Source organism: Bidens hawaiensis, unplaced genomic scaffold, assembly GCF_021521415.1.
Source record: "Bidens hawaiensis isolate Kalapana, Puna unplaced genomic scaffold, B.hawaiensis_p1.1 tig00019918_1, whole genome shotgun sequence".
Classification (NCBI taxonomy): Eukaryota; Viridiplantae; Streptophyta; class Magnoliopsida; order Asterales; family Asteraceae; genus Bidens; species Bidens hawaiensis.
Window position 1 is genome coordinate 1,170 of NW_027493021.1, and position 18,887 is coordinate 20,056.

At 41.5% G+C, this 18,887-nt stretch overlaps 1 pseudogene; it reads left to right on the forward strand.

Moving 5' to 3' along the window:
- The first annotated feature begins 308 nt into the window (after positions 1-308).
- Positions 309-1,640, forward strand: LOC143559439 (protein EXORDIUM-like 2 pseudogene; annotated as a pseudogene).
- Positions 1,641-18,887: the final 17,247 nt, after the last annotated feature.

An 18,887-nucleotide genomic window follows, 5' to 3' on the forward strand; every position in this document is an offset into this window, starting at 1 on the left:
AAAAAAAAAATCCGCTGGAGCCCCTGCTGGAGCCCCTCCACACCAAAGCCAGGGGCTCAAACGGGGGCTCCAACACCCCCCTTATCCAGTTTCTCTCTCTGCCACACGTCACAATATTATTGGCTGGAGCCCCTACTCGCGCCCCCATTAAACCCCCCACACCCCTCAGCCTAACGGGGTCAAATCAATATGAAAAATAACATTGATACGTACATCGTAATCATCCTCACGAGCATACACGCATCCATGCTTTTACTCTGCCATGTCACCATCACCACTAACCCAAGCCACGTCGACAGAACCTTACAGCCTGGCTTCCTCCCACCCACTAATCACCAACCTCCACGTGTCACCAACTCATAATGAAACCCTTCACCTGTCTCCACTATATAAACACATCCCTCCACACCTCTGTCTTCACTCCCTCCCCACTTCCCGCTTTTACCCTCATCATGGCAAACAATTACCATCTTGCCACTGTTCTAATCCTCCTACTCGCAATAGCTGACATCAAAAATGTTTTCTCTGCGTTGGTGACTCAGCAGCCCTTGGTTTTAAAATATCATAACGGCGCTCTGTTACAAGGCCCCGTTACCGTTAACCTCGTCTGGTACGGTAAGTTCACACCGATCCAACGGTCGATAATCGTTGATTTTCTTCAGTCGTTAAACACCGTTAGAAAGACGTCAGCCGCCACGCTGTTACCTTCCGTTGCATCATGGTGGAAAACCACCGAGAAGTACCATAATGGATCGTCGGCAACGGTCGTCGGAAAACAAATACTCGACGAAAACTATTCCCTAGGCAAGTTTTTAAAAAATTACCATTTACAATATTTAGCGACGAAAGTGTCGCAAAAGAACTCAATTAACATCGTGTTAACGGCGAAAGAGGTTTTAGTTGACGGGTTTTGTCGTAGCCGATGCGGGACCCACGGGTCAACGAAAACCAAAGCGCGTGTGGCGTACGCGTGGGTTGGGAACTCGGAGACTCAGTGTCCGGGTCAGTGCGCGTGGCCGTTTCATCAACCGATATACGGCCCGCAGACGTCGCCGTTAGTTGCGCCAAACGGCGACGTTGGAGTAGACGGGATGATTATTAATTTAGCGACGGTGTTGGCTGGTGCCGTCACTAATCCGTTTAACGAAGGTTATTTTCAAGGGCCAGCTTCGGCGCCTTTAGAGGCGGTGTCAGCTTGTACGGGAATATTTGGGTCGGGTGCGTACCCAGGTTATCCGGGTCAGGTGTTGGTGGATAAAAGCACGGGTGCGAGCTATAATGCGCACGGGTTAAATAAGAGAAAGTACTTGGTTCCAGCTATGTGGGACCCAAAGAGTTCTGCTTGTACTACACTAGTTTGAATGGGTTTATCTGGTGTGGGTGGGTGTTACATTAAACGATGGGCTGGCAGGTTTTGCCACTTGGTGGTGACGAGGATGATCGGTGAAATCGGGACGTTGTCGTTTTGTGTGACGTGTAAATTGATGTTTCGTATGGAAAGAATGTAAAAAAAAGTTTGTGATTTAAATAAGTTGTCTTTATATTTAAAAAAAATATAAGTTCCACTATGGTTTTGTTTATGGATTGAGTCAGAAAGTTTGCTTTAACTAAATAAATAAAGTTTGTGGTTATTAAAATGATATGATATGGGTAAGAAACAATATAATAATTAATATAACAAATAAGTAGTGAATATATAAAGAGGTGGAAATGGGGAAAATGAAAGGTTAAAAGAGAATTATGCTCTTCCAAGTTCCCGATAAAAGAAATCATGTCTACTTTTGTAGGTTGAAGATAAGGTTAAATAATTTTTTTTTTACTTTTTTTTTGTTGCTATTTGAATTTAAAATTTGTACTATTGAGCATTTGGTCGACCGGATTTAGGTTACTGAAGTCTCTTGTAAGGAAGTCCAAATCTCTCATTCTTTTTTTTTCCTTTTTGTCATTAGAGACCATCTCCATGGTTTTGTTGAATTTATTGAGGGATTCAACAAGATCGTTGATGTTTACGGCTTCCCCCTCAGCCGGTTTTTTCCCCCTGGCGTCCCTTCCCAATGGCCGCCTCCTCGGCGGTGAAGACGTTTCCTCCCCCGCAACGTTTAGGTCGAATCCAACCCGGCAATCCGACCCGGCGGAAGTGCTATACGCTCCAGACGAACTAGTTTTAGTCCGTTTCGGCCCTACTTCCGCATCAAGGTCCGGCGCCACCAGCTCAACCCACTTAGAACACCTTCTCAACCTCTCCCACACCTTTACACCGTCCCACGTCTTCACCGTCCCATACCTCCGCAGGCACTCCTGCTTCCACTCTTCGACAGTGAAATTATAAACCGCCAAATCGTCACTGCCACTTGGTCTCATACGACCGGCGTTCCTGTTGAACAGATTAGTAAACAAGCCGACAAATTTTCTGATTTCGGTCCACCGACCCGAAATCATATCGGCGTTCCGCTCTGTACTCCCAACGAGCGAATAGAACGTCTCCCTAACCTTTGTCCAAAAGACCTTGCTCTTTTGGTAGTCCGCTGCAAAATGCATAAATAAATTTGTAAGTCATTTAACTTTTTTATTTAACTTTTTTTTAAAATCATTTTTAAAAACGTTAAAACAATTACCGCAACGCCGATCCTCAGAAATGACTATCCAAGCCCGACACAGGGCTTCCTTTTCATCCGATGACCACGGAGTGGTTTTCCGTTTCGTCCTTCCAGTCGAAGCCGAACCCGACCCGTCCGTTGCAACTTGTTTTTTCCGGTGGACGCGTCTTCTTTGTCCCGCAGCTTCACCTTCTGGTTCTTGTGTCTCCGGAACAACAAAGTTAGGAGACGGTTGTATGTTGGATGGTTGAAAGCCGGATGATTGTTGCGACCCCCGAATAAAACATCGGTTGGTCCGGTGCCGACCATAAATCGTCGTAACTGTAATCTGAATCTAGGTTTGGGTACCAATTTCCAGCCATGTTTTTAAAAGAAGGTTTGGAAGATGGGGTGATTTTGGGTTTTTTTGAGGTTGTGGTAAGTATTTTATGTGATTTTGGGTGTGGTATGTGATATTGGGTTGATATTGGTTTATATAGAGAAAATTTTTTTTTTTTTAATAAACTTAAAGAGCCAACGGCTCAATTTATAAAGCCCCAACGGTCATGCACGCATTCCGAAGCCCACTTTACGCCCATTCCCAGCCGCTACTGGCCTTGCGCCTGCCTCTTTTTCCGCGCTCGCGCCCCTCTCGCGCCTTGGTGGTGTGGTGCTTGCGCCCCGGGGCGCGAGCGGATGGGCTCACGCGCCCCCTCTTGCGCTCCACACCCCTCAGCCTTATACGCAGGGAAATTTGATTTTAATACGTTTAGGGAAAAGTTTAAGGGAAAATTTTTAAAATAGTCAAAAAGATGAGAGAGAAATCAAAAATAGTTCAAAAGTTGTTAAAATTTCAATTTTAGTCCAATTAAATCTATATTCGTTGTGACATTTGGATTTCCACCGATAGTTTTGTCTACCAATGAAACTGTGCCATTAAAATTCCAATTTTAGTCCAATCAAATCTATCTCTGTCGTGACATTTGGATTCCCGCCGATAGTTTTTTCTACCAATGAAACTGTGCCACGTGTAAAGGTTCTGACGCAAATCGATGGTTTTCCAATGAAATTCATCTGGACCGATAATTTTGGAATGAAAATCATCTCCACGAAAACCATCTCCAAAAATCATCGAAATCCGTGTTTTTTTATGAAATTAATCTGAGTCAATGAATTTTAAGTGAATTTCGTCTTCGAAGATAATTTTCAAAAAAACATGCACCACCACCACCGCCACCATCATCATGATCTAAATGTGTTTGATGACTTGATTTAATCCTAAAACCAACGTCACCAAACAACCAAAAAGGTCAAAGTTTCGGTTCTTGATTTTGTTAAAAGGGAAGAAGAAATATGGGTGTTGAAGAATAATCATCTCTAAATGAGGTGGGTTATTGAAGGAGAAAGATGGGTGTTGTGTGTCTGAAACAATAATGGTGGTGGTAGCCGAAAAATGTAGATCATGATAATGGTGGTGGTGGTGCTCGGAAAATGAATAGCATGATGATGGTGGTGGCCGGAAAATGAAGATCATGATAATGGTGGTGGTGGTGGTGGCCGGAAAATGAAGAGCAAGATGATGGTGGTGGCCGGAAAATGAAGATCATGATAATGGTTGTGGTGGTGGTGGCGGCTGGAATTGAAGATCATGGTAATGGTGGTGGCCGGAAAATGACGAGCATGATGATGGTGGTGGCTGGAAAATGAATATCATGATAATGGCGGTGGCCGAAAAATGAAGATCATGATAAAGGAGAAGTCTTATAGCAAAAATATGCCATTAGATTAGGCATAGGCATTACAAGACTATCCAAAATTCAAAAGAATAGCTGACTAATATTGATAGTTGTATATTAATGATATTTAAGTATGCTAATCTTAATATTCCTATTAACACATGATTGGTTGAGTATAGTTCCATATGTTTACCCGAAATCAACAAATAACTAACACAAGTGTCAGTGAAAATTTTAAATGTTAAGGTTATTAGAACAATGATAAACTGTCTTCTAATTAGCCTTTATGATACCTTAATTATTCTGGACTTTAATCATAATTTAGTATCAATACTTAAGCTAATTATGATAGTTATGAGGTTTGCATAGCCAACATAAAGTCACTCTTACCTTAAACTCTCATATTATTTGTTATCATCAATATATGGATTGAAACATTTATAAAATAGAACTAGTTGATACTATATACTTTCATAACTTTTGTTATTATGCAAATAAAAATTTACAAAACACAAATGAGACCTATAAAATTCATCAATTAAAACCAAATTTCATGAGAAATCATGACATGGTTGATGAGGGTGATTTTTCATATAATGTCATTCTTAGCGATTTTAAATCATGTGTTATGTTTTGGATAAAAATCAGCCAAGGATAATGTATCCAAATCTGTCAAGTGAGGTATAGTGCTACCACGATAAAAGCGAATGTATAATCGAAATCTTGATGAACACAAAGATTTGATTACGAGGGAAAAAACCCTTGATTATGATAATCTTACTTCGGTCAAAAACTAACAAGGTAATCTTTGGGCGAATTGCTTCGGTCAAAGATTAACGATTTAATCTTTGGTCGGATAGTACGTGATTATAATAATCTCCGGCACAAAAAACCCTCGGACGGTGAAAACTATCACCGTCAAGTGTATTGATAGTAAAAGGTGGTTACATGTGTTATGGAGTTGTTGATCAACGAATGCTATATGATTATAGAATATCTTAATAGCTAGAGTACGTGTGTTTGTGTGTGTTCTAATGTTGATCACAACTCGGTATTTATAAAGAAAAGTTACAAAATAACTAACTAACAACTAAGTCCTACTTATCCGCCATCATTCCTCTACTCTTCCAACGTTCGTTTGACCACGTGCGAGCAGCTTCAAATAGCGAGATTTAAGGTAGACCAAGTCCTTTAGCCGTTACTGCTGTTGAATAATAACCTACACATATGAAACAATCATTAACAATATTAACCTCTGAGGATCCTTGATCTTCGATATGGCTCTGGAACTCTTCGGGAGGATAACGGATCCAGATAAACCTTCAAGGATAACATATCCTCAGCAGAGAAAATATTAGTCCTAACAATTGCCCCCAAAATGGCGGGTGATAGTGGAACACAGCTGTCATTTTGAATTTTGAACTCCTGCAAAAACTGGATGATGGGATGGGTTTGCCAGAAATATTTACCATCTAGCCCTCGAGTTAATGATAACCGCCTATATATGCCGTCCTATATCTTTCTTATAATCATACATTCAGGTGACGTATCAGGTATCCTTCTCTTCCTTTTCTTATTCTCTTTTACCAATGTCTACTGTTCTGTCTTCTTCTTCCCTTTCACATCATTCCGACCAAGTATCCGACGGGTCTGGGTTGTCTGAGATGCAACCACAATACCTTATTGCCAACCCCTCTATCGAAATCTGCAAGTAAACAGACCCTGAGATAGACGAACTTCATCCGCTCTTTCCACCGGGAACGAAGTTCCGTCAATATGACATCGGAATCCGATGCGACGTCTATTCTCAGATCTGGGTTTGTATGCCGGCGTGCCCGTTCTTGATCGGCTATCGTTATCCTTTTCATGCCTTTACCCAAAGCTTCTTCGACTCCACGGGCATATCCTACATCCAGGCTATGCCTATGGTGTGGCGAGTCCTCAGCACTATCGAAAGGATCATCGAGGAGCAAAGGATCGACTTTGGTCTTCCGGAGCTATCACATGTGACACCCGGTAAATTCCCAATCCCTTAAACTAAGTAATCAACCTAATAATTAGGTGATTGTGAATATTAAGCGCGCCATATTAGTCAGCGCGTGCATTTGTTATGTGCGCCCTGCGCGAGCGCGCCATGTTAGTCAGCGCGTGCAGTTGTTACATGCAACCTGCGCGAGCGCACCATGTTAAGAACCAGCGTGAGCATATGTTATATGCGCCATGCGTGAATGTTTTGGCTTTATGTTTTCATGTACCTTAACGTTATGTTGTCTAATGGGTTGACCATCCCGCATGATGCTAAGGCGGGTGCATCCTAAATCGTTTATGCGCGTGCGGAAAGGAACTAACCTCCCCGCATGGCGGGAACATTGAGAGCTAGTTTGTCTGAAGCTCCAAGATGGAATTGACTTCAACATAACTGATCACTATGTTGAAATACCAAGACCACCTGGAGAATCTACAAATGAAACTCAATGTCCCTAACTGCGAGAAGGTTACGTGCCTACCCGCAGCAAAGAAATGTCCTTCACGCAGAAAGCTATGCGCACAAAGTGATGCGCACAGAACACTTAGTCTATTCTCCAGACATAAGGAGATTACTCCCGCCCAAAAGGAAACAGTAGCGTGTTTCAGAGATTTTCCACTTTTTACTGTACACTGACAAAAGTACCTGAAAAAGCACACTGTAACATGAAAAGTCAACTGTCAGCCACCCTATTCTCACCAACCCCAGACCTGCATGTCCTGTCCAAATCAAATCAAGATCTTTTGTCCACTCCTCCACTTTTAAGTAAACAATAAACAATAATAATTTCCATACTTTATCATCATTACACCTAGATATGAAAAGATTTCAATCCCCTAAAGCAAGGGATTGTGTTCCCTTGAGTTTGCCTATAAATTTGTAACCTAAATTATCACCCAAAACACACTTCAAAGAACTACAAACTTGCACTAATCCTCTCCCAAGCATCCGTTGTTTCCAGCTCCGATCCTGTTACTAGGTAAGCCGAGAATATAACCTTGAGACCTACTATCCAACCCTTATATTCTCCTATTTCTTGATCTTAATATATATACTTGTTATTTAATCGTATTCTAGACCTTCGATTCCGAGGCCAACACCAAGAAAACCCGAATCTCGATTAATCCCTTAACAAGAACCACAGGTGAGTCTCACAGCCCATATTCTCGCTGTTTTCACTGTTTTTAAACTGTTTTCGGGGCGAGGGACACGTACTTAAATAACGTTTTATCATGGTATACTTACACGCTATGCAAGCGATTATGTGTTTAAATTATATTTCATGATGAGCAATGCGAACGGTTATCTAAGGTTTTCGATGCATGTGCGCTAGAACTCGAGTAAGTGATCACTTTACCATTGGAACTCTAAGGGTAGGGACTGCTGGTTTGATCCGCCCACTCGTAGGGGTCGCACCTCTTACACAGACGAGTGCCTAGTATGGTCATGGGGCAGTACTATGGGTTTGAGCCCGCTTGTAGAGGTCGCTCCTCTTACGCAGACGAGCGCCTTGTTTTCCGGCACAACGTCCGCGCGTAACCCGCGGGACGGAATTATTATTTTAGCTCGTAGTGGCAGCGGCCACTTTGCATGGACGAGCACATTTTCCTGAAACGTTCGCGCGTAACCCGCGGGACGGTATTACTTATTTTAGCTCGTAGTGGTAGCGCCACTTTGCATAGACGAGCACAGTTCCCAGAAATGTTCGCGCGTAACCCGCGGAACGATTTTATCAGAATATGTTGATAGAACTATGTTTTACCAAGCATGTGTTTTAATGATGCTATCAGAATTATGTTTCAGAATGATTTTTATCAAGATTATGATGCAATACGATTTATCAAGTTACTAAAACTTGTGAACTCACTCAGTTTATACTGATTCAAATGTTTTACGTGTCTTTCAGGAGATAACTAAGTAGCGCATGGAGTCACACTTAGAGCACCTCACGCTGAACATCTAAAACTAGCTTTTTGGAAGATTTTAGTTCTATCCCTTCGATGCGCGTGGTTGTTCCCGCCGCGCAAGGGGGATATGGCGTGGAAATCTTCAACAGTTTTTATACTTGGATGTTTTTATATAATTTTTAAACAATGTAATGAATTTGTGTTAAACATTTCATGCGCAATGAAAATCTTACTTTGATTGCTTGCAATGGCCCGTGCTTAATTATCAATCCCCACTCGCGCGCGCCCGGCTGTTTCCGCCGCTCAGGGCTGGGTGTGACATCACACTTGTACACCCTTACTACCCACGGTCCTGCCCGGTTCATCCTGAAATCCAAGCCTCGACAACCCCACCCGATCTCAAAAGTCACTATAAATGATTATTTCTGGAGGAATCAATTTTTCTTTGTAAAGCGTGACTCAATACCAGGAGGGATTGATCTTCCTTCGCAGTGGGTTAGAAAGGGTAGGATCCTAGATCCTTAAGAAATAGCAGGATCCTTGATGCTTTAACTTTAATTCTGAATCTTCTTTTTTTGTTTGCAGTTGACAACTTTGCTTCTTTGGGCAAGTTACCTGGTACAGAAGAGAAAATAAAACGGTTCCTAGCATTGGATACCGAGGTTAGAACCTTTCAAGCTCGTTTCATTGAAGCTTTCTGTGAAATCTCCTCGGGTTCCAGCATGTCAAGTAAGTTTATTATAATAATTTTAAGGTAAATAAAATTAGAGAGAATACTTATATGATAATCTACCCTTTACAGGCGCTAAGAAATCTCTGAAGTTTGCTAGCAAGTTCTCTTTGGAAGACATCGACAGCATGCTCACACCTCAAGATGTTAAGAAAGAAATCCTCAAGACGGCCACCAGTTCCGAACCCAAGACTGCAACGATTAGAGCTAAGTCCGCGGCTTCCAAGAGAAAGAGGTCCTCTGATCCCGAAACCCATTACGATACGGTCCTCTCTGTAAGTGTTTTGTATCATGAAATATTGAATTTAAGGATCCAATATCCTACTTATCCTGAATATACGATTGTCCACAGGCTATGAATGCCTTTAAAGAGCATTATGAAAATATCATAGGTTAGATGGGTGACAAGCTATCTACCTTAGGGAATGCGGTGGTCAATAAGGACAAGGCTTTGGCCCAGCTCAAGAAGCAGCTCCAGGATTAGGTATCCATAGCAGAAACCCATCGCCAAGAGGAGGTCAAGCAAGCGACAGAAGATGCCAAGATGTGGGCTTCCAGGTCAGTGCTTCAAGCGAGGATTAAGATGGTGACGGAGGCCGGTGATCCCGCTTTTGATAAGGCAACCTGGAAAGTGCAGAAGTGGAAGGCTATCTTGGCGGCTCTTGGTGGTGACGAGGATACTGAGATGGCTGAGGAGGATGTTGCTGGAACGAGCGGGGTTAAAGATGCGATTGAAGTCGGTGAAGGAGCAGGTGCTGCTGGGGGTGAGATGCAGCTTAATTGGGCGATGAAGGATATCAAAGACAAGGCCCGAGCCCACTTTTTTATTTGTGTTGATGTTTTTAAGGATATTTTGGTATGTAATAGACAATAGTAAGTAGGGTTTAAGGATCACTGATCCTCAAGACAATTCTCAGGGGTACAGAAGGTGGATGGATCCTCTGTTTGTGGGGATGAAACCCTTGGTGCCTCTGACTTTTATTTTCCTGCACTTGAAAACTATTAGTAACACCTGTTTAACCCGGATGGATGATCCATCTTTTTGTATGGTGAAATCCGGGTTAAAGATTTTGCTAAGTCCAGGTGACTTATGGTTAATAATATAAACTTCTTAATTATCTGCTTGTTATTTACTTTAAAAGTTTGTTTGATATAATCTTAGCATTATCAATAGTTTTGAAAAATAACCATGAATAAAAGATTTAAGGATAAAATATCCTTATGAAAATTATTTCTAATAACAATATTTTCAAAGAACAAGTTGTTTGATAGAGTATCCTTAAAATTTGACAAAAATTTTCATAATAGGATATCCTTAAAGAGATAACCCTTTAAACCAAAACGCTTAAAATTATTGCAACTAAAATAATGTCAACTCATTAATAGAAACCATACCAGAAGGTCTATGTAGACCTAAGTTACCATAAGTACAGAACCTTCAATGATCCTTGAAGAAATAATCTTAGGATATCGAATCCATAGAACTTTGTCTTCACGATGAACTTAGAAAATATGTTGCAAATAACATATAATGTTAACTGAGATCAAACCTATTAAGCTGGGGACAAGCCCAAATAATAAACTGGGGACAAGCCCGTGCAACTGGGGACTAGCCCGTGAACTGGGGACAAGCCCGTGAACTGGGGACAAGTCCAAAACTGGGGACAAGCCCAAAACTGGGGACAAGCCCAAAATGGGGGACAAGCCCAAATACGGATGTTAACTGGGGACTGGCCCGAACTGGGATTTAGACCAAACGTGAGATAACGTGAAAACATTATAAACCGGTGGTATGGTACGTCTACCATAAATCGTAGGATCCTCCATATAGCCGAAGACAACGAAATTGTCAGCCACTAAACGTGTACTGGTCCCGCTGCCCCGAACTATACGTTGGATAGCGTGCGCTCCAGGCGAGAGTGTAGAAACTCTATTTATAAGAAAGGTGAAAACCTTTAAACCTTAGAGGATATGACCATCGGGGGCTATATCCAAACGTGGGGTAGGACAAGAGAAATAGGATAGTACCTCGAATGTAAAGGAGAGGTGGCCAACATATTGGCTATTACACATCTTATTAATATCCTGCATTGATACTTAAAACTTGGAAGAAATAAATTGTTACGAATATTTTATCCTGAAATTAATAATAAAAATTTGAAAAGAATAAGTAATCAGATAGATATTACCAATTTCGGGGATCCTTGATCCATTTAGGATAATATATCTTCTAAGGATAGTGGATCCTTATCAAAAAAAATATTTCTTGAGGTGGATAGCATTCCATGCTCTTGGTAACCTGTTGCATTCCATTGTGAGCAAATGATATGCCCCCTTTCCTGCCTCCGACTCGAATTGATAAGGTCCTTCCCATTTGGGTGCTAACTTTCCATCAGCCGGATTGGTAGTATTTTGAAAGGCTTTCCTCAAGACTAAATCTTCTTCTTGAAATCTTCTGATCCTTATATTCTTGTTATATGCCCCAGCTACCCTTTGTTAATAGGCTGCCATTTTGATCTTGGCTAGGTCTCTAAGTTCTTCAACAGTATCCAAGTCTTCAAGGAGAATCTCTTCATTGGCTTCAGGATCACGGATGCTTGTTCTGGCCATAGGGACCACCATTTTGGTAGGAAGCACAACTTCTGAGCCAAACACCAATGAGAAAGGTGTTTGACCCGTCGCATTCTTTAGCCCATTTTCCCTTATTGGATCCTAGATTCTTCTTTAGATTGTTGATGATGATCTTGTTGCTAGACTCCGCTTGACCATTGGCTTGAGGATGAACCGGAGTGGAAGTAATCATCTTGATGCCCCAACTGTCACAAAAGTTAGTGGTTCTATTCCTGATAAACTGGGAACCATTGTCACAAACAATTTCAGAAGGGATACCAAATCTGGTTATAATATTTCGTTTAATAAAAGATATCACTTCCCTTTCTCGAACTTGTACGAATGCTTCTGCCTCATCCATTTGGAAAAGTAGTCAGTCATAGCAAGCATAAAGACCTTTCCACCGGGTGCTTTCGGCAGCTTGCCTACAATATCCATACCCCATTTCATGAAATGCCATGAGGAGGATATAGGATACAGAGGCTCCGCTGGCTGATGAAGGATGTTCGCGTGTCTTTGGAAAGCATCACATTTCCTTGAGTATTCTACTGCATCCTTCTTCATTGTCGGCCAGAAGTATCCGGTCCTGGGTATCCTGGAAAATAACGCTCTTCCACCTGTGTGGTTGCCGCAATCTCCTTCGTGAAAATCCTTGAGTACTTCTTGGATCTCAGGATCCTCAATGCATCTCAAATATAGACCTACAAGAGATTTTCTATATACATATTATTTAACAAAATATATTGGGATACCTTGAGTTTGAAAGACTTGGGATTTTTCGTAGCTGAGATCTCTCCCGTTTGAGTGTATTTCCTGATGGGATGGACCCATGATCCCTGGTTATTCGAGGATAACGGATCCCAAAGTACGATTTCTTTATCATTCGTTATCTCCCCAACTTCTTGTTCTCCTATTGCTGGCGAGAGAATGTGGATGATTGGGATATTCAAATCCTCTGGAATCTTCAAAGATGAGGCTAAGTTTGCCAAGGCGCCTACTCCAGCATTCTCTTCTGTCGGTACCTGTGTAATACTAAACACTTCGAAGGACTTTGCTAATTCCTTCACAACATCTAAATATTTGATTAGTTTTTCTCCTTTAACAGCATATGAGCCATTAAAGTGGTTAGCAATCAATAATGAATCTATATATACTTGAAGATACCTGATCCTCATGCTTTTGGCTAATTGCAAACCTGCGATCAGAGCTTCATACTCTGCTTCATTGTTCGTTTCTTGGAACTCACAAGCTATGGACTGGGTAATATGTCCCCCTGTGGCGATTTCAGTAGGATCCCCAATCCTGTTCCTCTTACATTAGAGGCGCCGTCAGTGAATAGTATCCAAGGATCCTTAGTGTTTTCTAGTTGTTGGACCTCCAAGTCGGCTTCTTTTTGTAGGTCACTAGTGAAATCAGCCACAAAGTCCGCTAGTGCTTGTGACTTGATTGCTGTTCTTGGCTCGTATTGGATATCATACGCACTTAGTTTCACAGCTCACTTGGCCATTCTACCTGATAACTCTTGTTTTCTAAGAACATTCTTCACATGATAATTAGTTCCCAAAATAATAGGATGAGTTTCAAAATAATGTCTCAATTTAGTAGAAGCCATAATAAGTGCAAGAATTAACTTTTCTAAATGAGAATACCTGGCTTCTGCATCTAGAAGACTTTTACTTGCATAGTAAACGGGGTGTTGTTCACCTTCATGATCCTTTACCAAGACGACACTTACTGCATTACCTGACACGGCTAAGTAGAGATATAAGGATTCTCCATCCACAGGCTTCATCAGAGCCGGAGCTAAGGATAAGTAATCCTTTAAGGCTCTCAAAGCAGCCTCATGTTTTTCCGTCCACTCGAACTTCTTATTCTTCCTAAGGATGTCATAGAAATCCTTGCATTTTTTGGAAGATCTTGAGATGAATCTGTTAAGAGCGGCTATCCTTCCGGTCAGCCTTTGGACATCCTTGGCATTTATAGGTGACTTTAGGTTGACAATGGCTTCTATTTGCTCCGGGCTTGCTTCTATTCCCCTCTTGGTGACCACGTACCCTAGAAACTTTCCAGCCTTAACACCAAAATGGCATTTCGATGGATTCAGTTTCATATTGTACTGATCAAGGATGTTGAATGCCTCTTCAAGATCTATGAGATGATCTTCAGCTTTCTTTGATTTTACCACCATGTCGTCTATGTAGACTTCCATGGTTTTGCCCAACTGATCCTTGAACATCATGTTGACCAGTCTTTGGTATGTTGCCCCTGCATTTCTTAGTCCAAACGGCATAGCAGTATAACAGTATATGCCGGTAGGAGTCATGAATGCTGTATCCTCTTGATCAGATGGTTCCATATGAATTTGTTGAAATCCAGAGGAAACATCCATAAAGGTAAGCATTTCAGGTCCTGCCGTTGCATCCACCATGGAATCTATATGTGGTAATGGGAAAGGATCCTTGGAGCATGCCTTGTTTAAATCGGTAAAATCGACACACACCCTCCACTTTCCATTCTTTTTTGAAACAACGACCACATTATCTAGCCATCAAGGATACTGAACCTCTCTGATCATACCGGACTTAAGAAGGTTTTCAACTTCTTCTTGTATGATCGCATTCCTCTCAGGAGCGAATTTTTTTCGCTTCTGATGGACAGGTTTAATTGACTAATCAAGGCCTAACTTATGAGTAATTACCTCCTTTGAAATACCTGTCATGTCTGAGTGCTTGAAGGCAAAGGTAGATTTTCTTTGCCCTAAGAAGGATATGAGATCCTCCTCGATCTTGCTAGGGATACTGGATCCTAGGAACACCTTTATCTCTGGATCCTCGGGGTCCAATGATACTTCTTTAAGATATTTTTCCCGAGCTTCCAGTACATCCCTAGGATGTTGCTGTGGTTGCCATGCTTTAGTTTGCTTGGTTGTTGGCTTCATCGATGAAGAATAATAGTTCTTGGCCTCTGCCTGATCGCCAACTATCTTCACAACTCCCCACGGAGTAGATAATTTGATGAATTGGTGGTAAGTTGAGGCCACCGCCTTCATTCCATGAAGCCAAGGCCTGCCTAAAATAACATTGCAACATGAAAGGTTATCAATAACACAAAATTTTTGATATGAATTTAACCCTTCAATATAAATCGGGAGGTTGATGTCCCCCAATGTCTTCTTGGTTTCTCCACTAAAACCGATTAGCACTGATGTTCTAGGAATGATCTCCGAATCTGGTATGTTCATCTTCTTGAGGACATCATGGTGGATTTTGACCGAGCTCCCACCGTCGATTAGGATCCTGCGTACATAACGGTTAGCGATAAATAGAGTAATAATCAAACCGTCATGGTGGGGATCCTGGATGTTTAGTTTGTCTTTCTCATCGAAGAAGATCCTTTTGTCTGTTGTTAAAGTGGTGGACACTATGAGTCGGTCTCCGTTGTCCAGCTTGGTTTCTTTAGCGAGTCTCTTTGCTGCAGAAAAGGAAGCTCCACATATGTCTGATCCACCAGAGATGAAATTGACCATCCGCATATCCAGCTCATCCTGGTGAGGATCCTGGATACTCGAGTTGAAGAAGATTCTCTTATCAGTCACCCGAGTAGTGGGGATGAGCGGTTTTCTTTCATCGTCCAACCTGAATTCTTCTGAGGGCTCTTCTTCTACAGCACAATAAGCTTGAAATACATCGTAGTCTCTAGAGATGAAGTTGATCACATGGGCATCTGGTGGTGGTGGTGTTGCTTTTTGTGGAAGATCTTCAGGATCCTGGGTCCTGAATTTCTTCCTTCCCACGAGTTATTTAAAGTGACCTTTGCTCAGGAGGTATCCAATTTCCCTCCTTATGCCAATACACTCATCTATCATGTGGCCAAAATCTTCGTGGAAGGCACACCAATTAGACTTATCTCTGAAGGTAGTCAGCTTTTCGTTCTTTCGGGGCCATCTTGCTTTCTCCCCTAGATCCTTCATAGCACATATTAAGCCATGGGTATCTACGGAAAAGCAATATTCTGAGATGCAAGGATAGTCTTCATCATCATCCCCTTCTTCAACAGCTAGAACATTCTGATTGTTAAATTTGGTGTAGGGCTTCGAGTTGTTGTTCTTGTAGGAGAATCCCTGTTTCTTGTCGGGAGATTCTTGCTTTGTTTGACTCCCCAGACGATCCTGGATCCTCTTATCATCTTCCAACCGAATGAATCTAAGCGCCCTGTTTCTGACTTCATCTAAGGTCCTGCAAGGAGTCATCACAAGATCATCATAAAAGGGGGAGCCCTTGTGAAGTCCCATCTTGAATGCCTCAACAGCAGTAGCCATGTCAAGATTTGGGATTTTCTAGAGCTTCCCTTCCAAACTTAGTAACGAAATCCCTAAGGGATTCATCACTAGGTTGGATAACGCGGTATTAATCACTAGTTAACTTCTCGAATTTCCTACTACAGGAAAATTGACTGTTGAGCAAGTTATCTAAATGAGAAAATGATGTAACAGAAAAGGGAGGAAGACTTAGCAGCCATTTGAGCGTGGATCCTGTTAGTGTGGATCTGAAACCTTTGCATAGACAGGCTTCCTTGAGCCTTTCAGGAATAGGATTGATCTCCATTCTCTCTCTGTATTGTGCAACGTGCTCCTCTGGATCTGTGGTTCCATCATAGATCTTCATGTTGGGGATTTGGAATCGCTTCGGTATTTCAGCATCACAGATAGGTGGAGCGAATCTAGATAACTTGTGGCTTCCCTCAGGTATCTCGGGGATTGGTCGTATGACCCCAGGAACACTGATATCATATCCTTGAGCTTCTGTAGCTCCTTGGCCATTGCTTGGTTAATGCCTGCATCCTGTATGGAACCACGGTTAGCATCTAAGGATAAAGGATCATGCAAATTACCTCTTTGCTAGGCGAAATTCTGCATCTCGGATGAGTATATGGGATAAGAAGAGTCAGCAATATGAGTAGGACCACCCGATGCGATAGTCTGCATGGGAATGAAATCTCCTTCATGGACTACGGAGGATCGTTGATGATGGATTCTTGAGGATCCTTGACTCTGAAAGAAGGATCCTTGTGGTTGGGAATTATAGGATCCTTAAAGATATAACCCAAAGGATCCTGGTTGAAGGATGGGTGATCCTTGTTGAAGGATGGGTGATCCTTGCTGGAATAATGAGGATCCTTGAGCCTGTTGACCCATGGACCCCTGTTGAATGATAGATGATCCTGGCTAAAACAGTGAGGATCCTTGAGCCTGTGGACCCATGGACCCCTGTTGAAGGATAGATGATCCTGGCTGAAACAGTGAGGATCCTTGAGCCTGTGGACCCATGGACCTCTGTTGAAGGATAGATGATCCTTGCGAGAACTGAGCCATGGATCCTGGACTGATGAAATCCAGCATCCTGGGCATCAAAGGAGTGTTATCCTCCGCTGGCCTCTTAGTCTTCTTGAGATCTTTTATCTCACGAAGGATCCTCTAGTTGGTCTTGTTTTGATGCTCCATATATGCTTTAACCTGCGAAAACATATAGATGAAACATCATTGTTAGTATTAACCACCGGTGCAGCAGCAGCAGTTTTAGAGCTCTGAAAGACTGGTAGTTGCGTCTTGCTTCCAGCAGCAGCAGGCCATTGTTCTCCCGTGATTTGCGGAGGCATCAGTGGCAAAGTCCTTAATGAGAGAGGAAGCGAAGATGGCATAGTTGATGAAGAAGAGGTTGATTGAGAGGCCATTGATAGTGATATGGGTATGAAAAAATCAAAAATTGATAGGAGTAATATAGATTATAGCACCAATTGCCCCACGGTGGGCGCCAAATTGTTTTGGATAAAATTCAGCTAAGGATAATGTATCCATATCTATCAAGTGAGGTATAGTGCTACCACGATAAAAGCGAATGTATAATCGAAATCTTGATGAACACAAAGATTTGATCATGAGGGAAAAAACCCTTGATTATGATAATCTTACTTCGGTAAAAAACTAATAAGGTAATCTTTGGTCGAATTGCTTCGGTCAAAGATTAACGATTTAATCTTTGGTCGGATAGTACGTGATTATAATAATCTCCGGCACAAAAAACCCTCGGACGGTGAAAACTATCACCGTCAAGTTTATTGATAGTAAAAGGTGGTTACAAGTGTTATGGAGTTGTTGATCAACGAATGCTATGTGATTACAGAATATCTTAACAGCTAGAGTACGTGTGTTTGTGTGTGTTCTAATGTTGATCACAACTCGGTATTTATAAAGAAAAGTTACAAAATAACTAACTAACAACTAAGTCCTACTTATCCGCCATCATTCCTCTACTCTTCCAACGTTCGTTTGACCACGTGCGAGCAGCTTCAAATAGCGAGATTTAAGGTAGACCAAGTCCTTTAGCCGTTACTGCTGTTGAATAATAACCTACACATATGAAACAATCATTAACAATATTAACCTCTGAGGATCCTTGATCTTTGATATGGCTCTGGAACTCTTCGGGAGGATAACGGATCCAGATAAACCTTCAAGGATAACATATCCTCAGCAGAGAAAATATCAGTCCTAACATGTTAGATGTCCTAAACATTACTTGGCTTAAGAAATAAGTATGGATCCACCAGAAATTTTATTTCACTTACATTTATGGAACTTATTCAAACAAATATATTCAGACATAATTATTTTATCATTTAAAAGACTATTTACTTGTATCTAATCTGCCTTCTATGGTCCACGATCTTAAAGAGATACATTCATATATACTTAATACGATTTCTTCTAAACATGTCCTTTAAGTTTATTATGACATTTGGACGTTAATGGAATCAAATCAAGTCTAACATATATATGACAGATTCCCACGCCACGTACATAATTGAAACTTCTCTTGTATTTTTCTTCGAGATATTAAAAATTAGTGGGAGCCTTAAGTGTCTCAACCATAACTTACAAGATTTGCAAGAGGTGGGAGAGTGAAAATTGATATTATCTCAATTACACCTCTTGTACAAGACACGGCTCCATCACAACACTATTCCATCAAAACTTATCTCCTTAGAATTTACTACTACTCTTACAAAAGTTTCATTGTTTCTTCTTAAATGTTGGCATACTCCGATTTCTTGCTAAAATAATCCTCACAAGAGAAACTACGACGACTTACATCATTAACTTGTTTGTCTATTAGAATCTATTGTTTTTAAATATTGACCCTAAGCATGCTAATTTTCTAAAGGTTTCTAAGGTCAGTGAGAGCTAGGGGTGTTCAAGAAATCCGAAATCCGAATAAAACCGAATTCCGAACCGAAACCGAAACC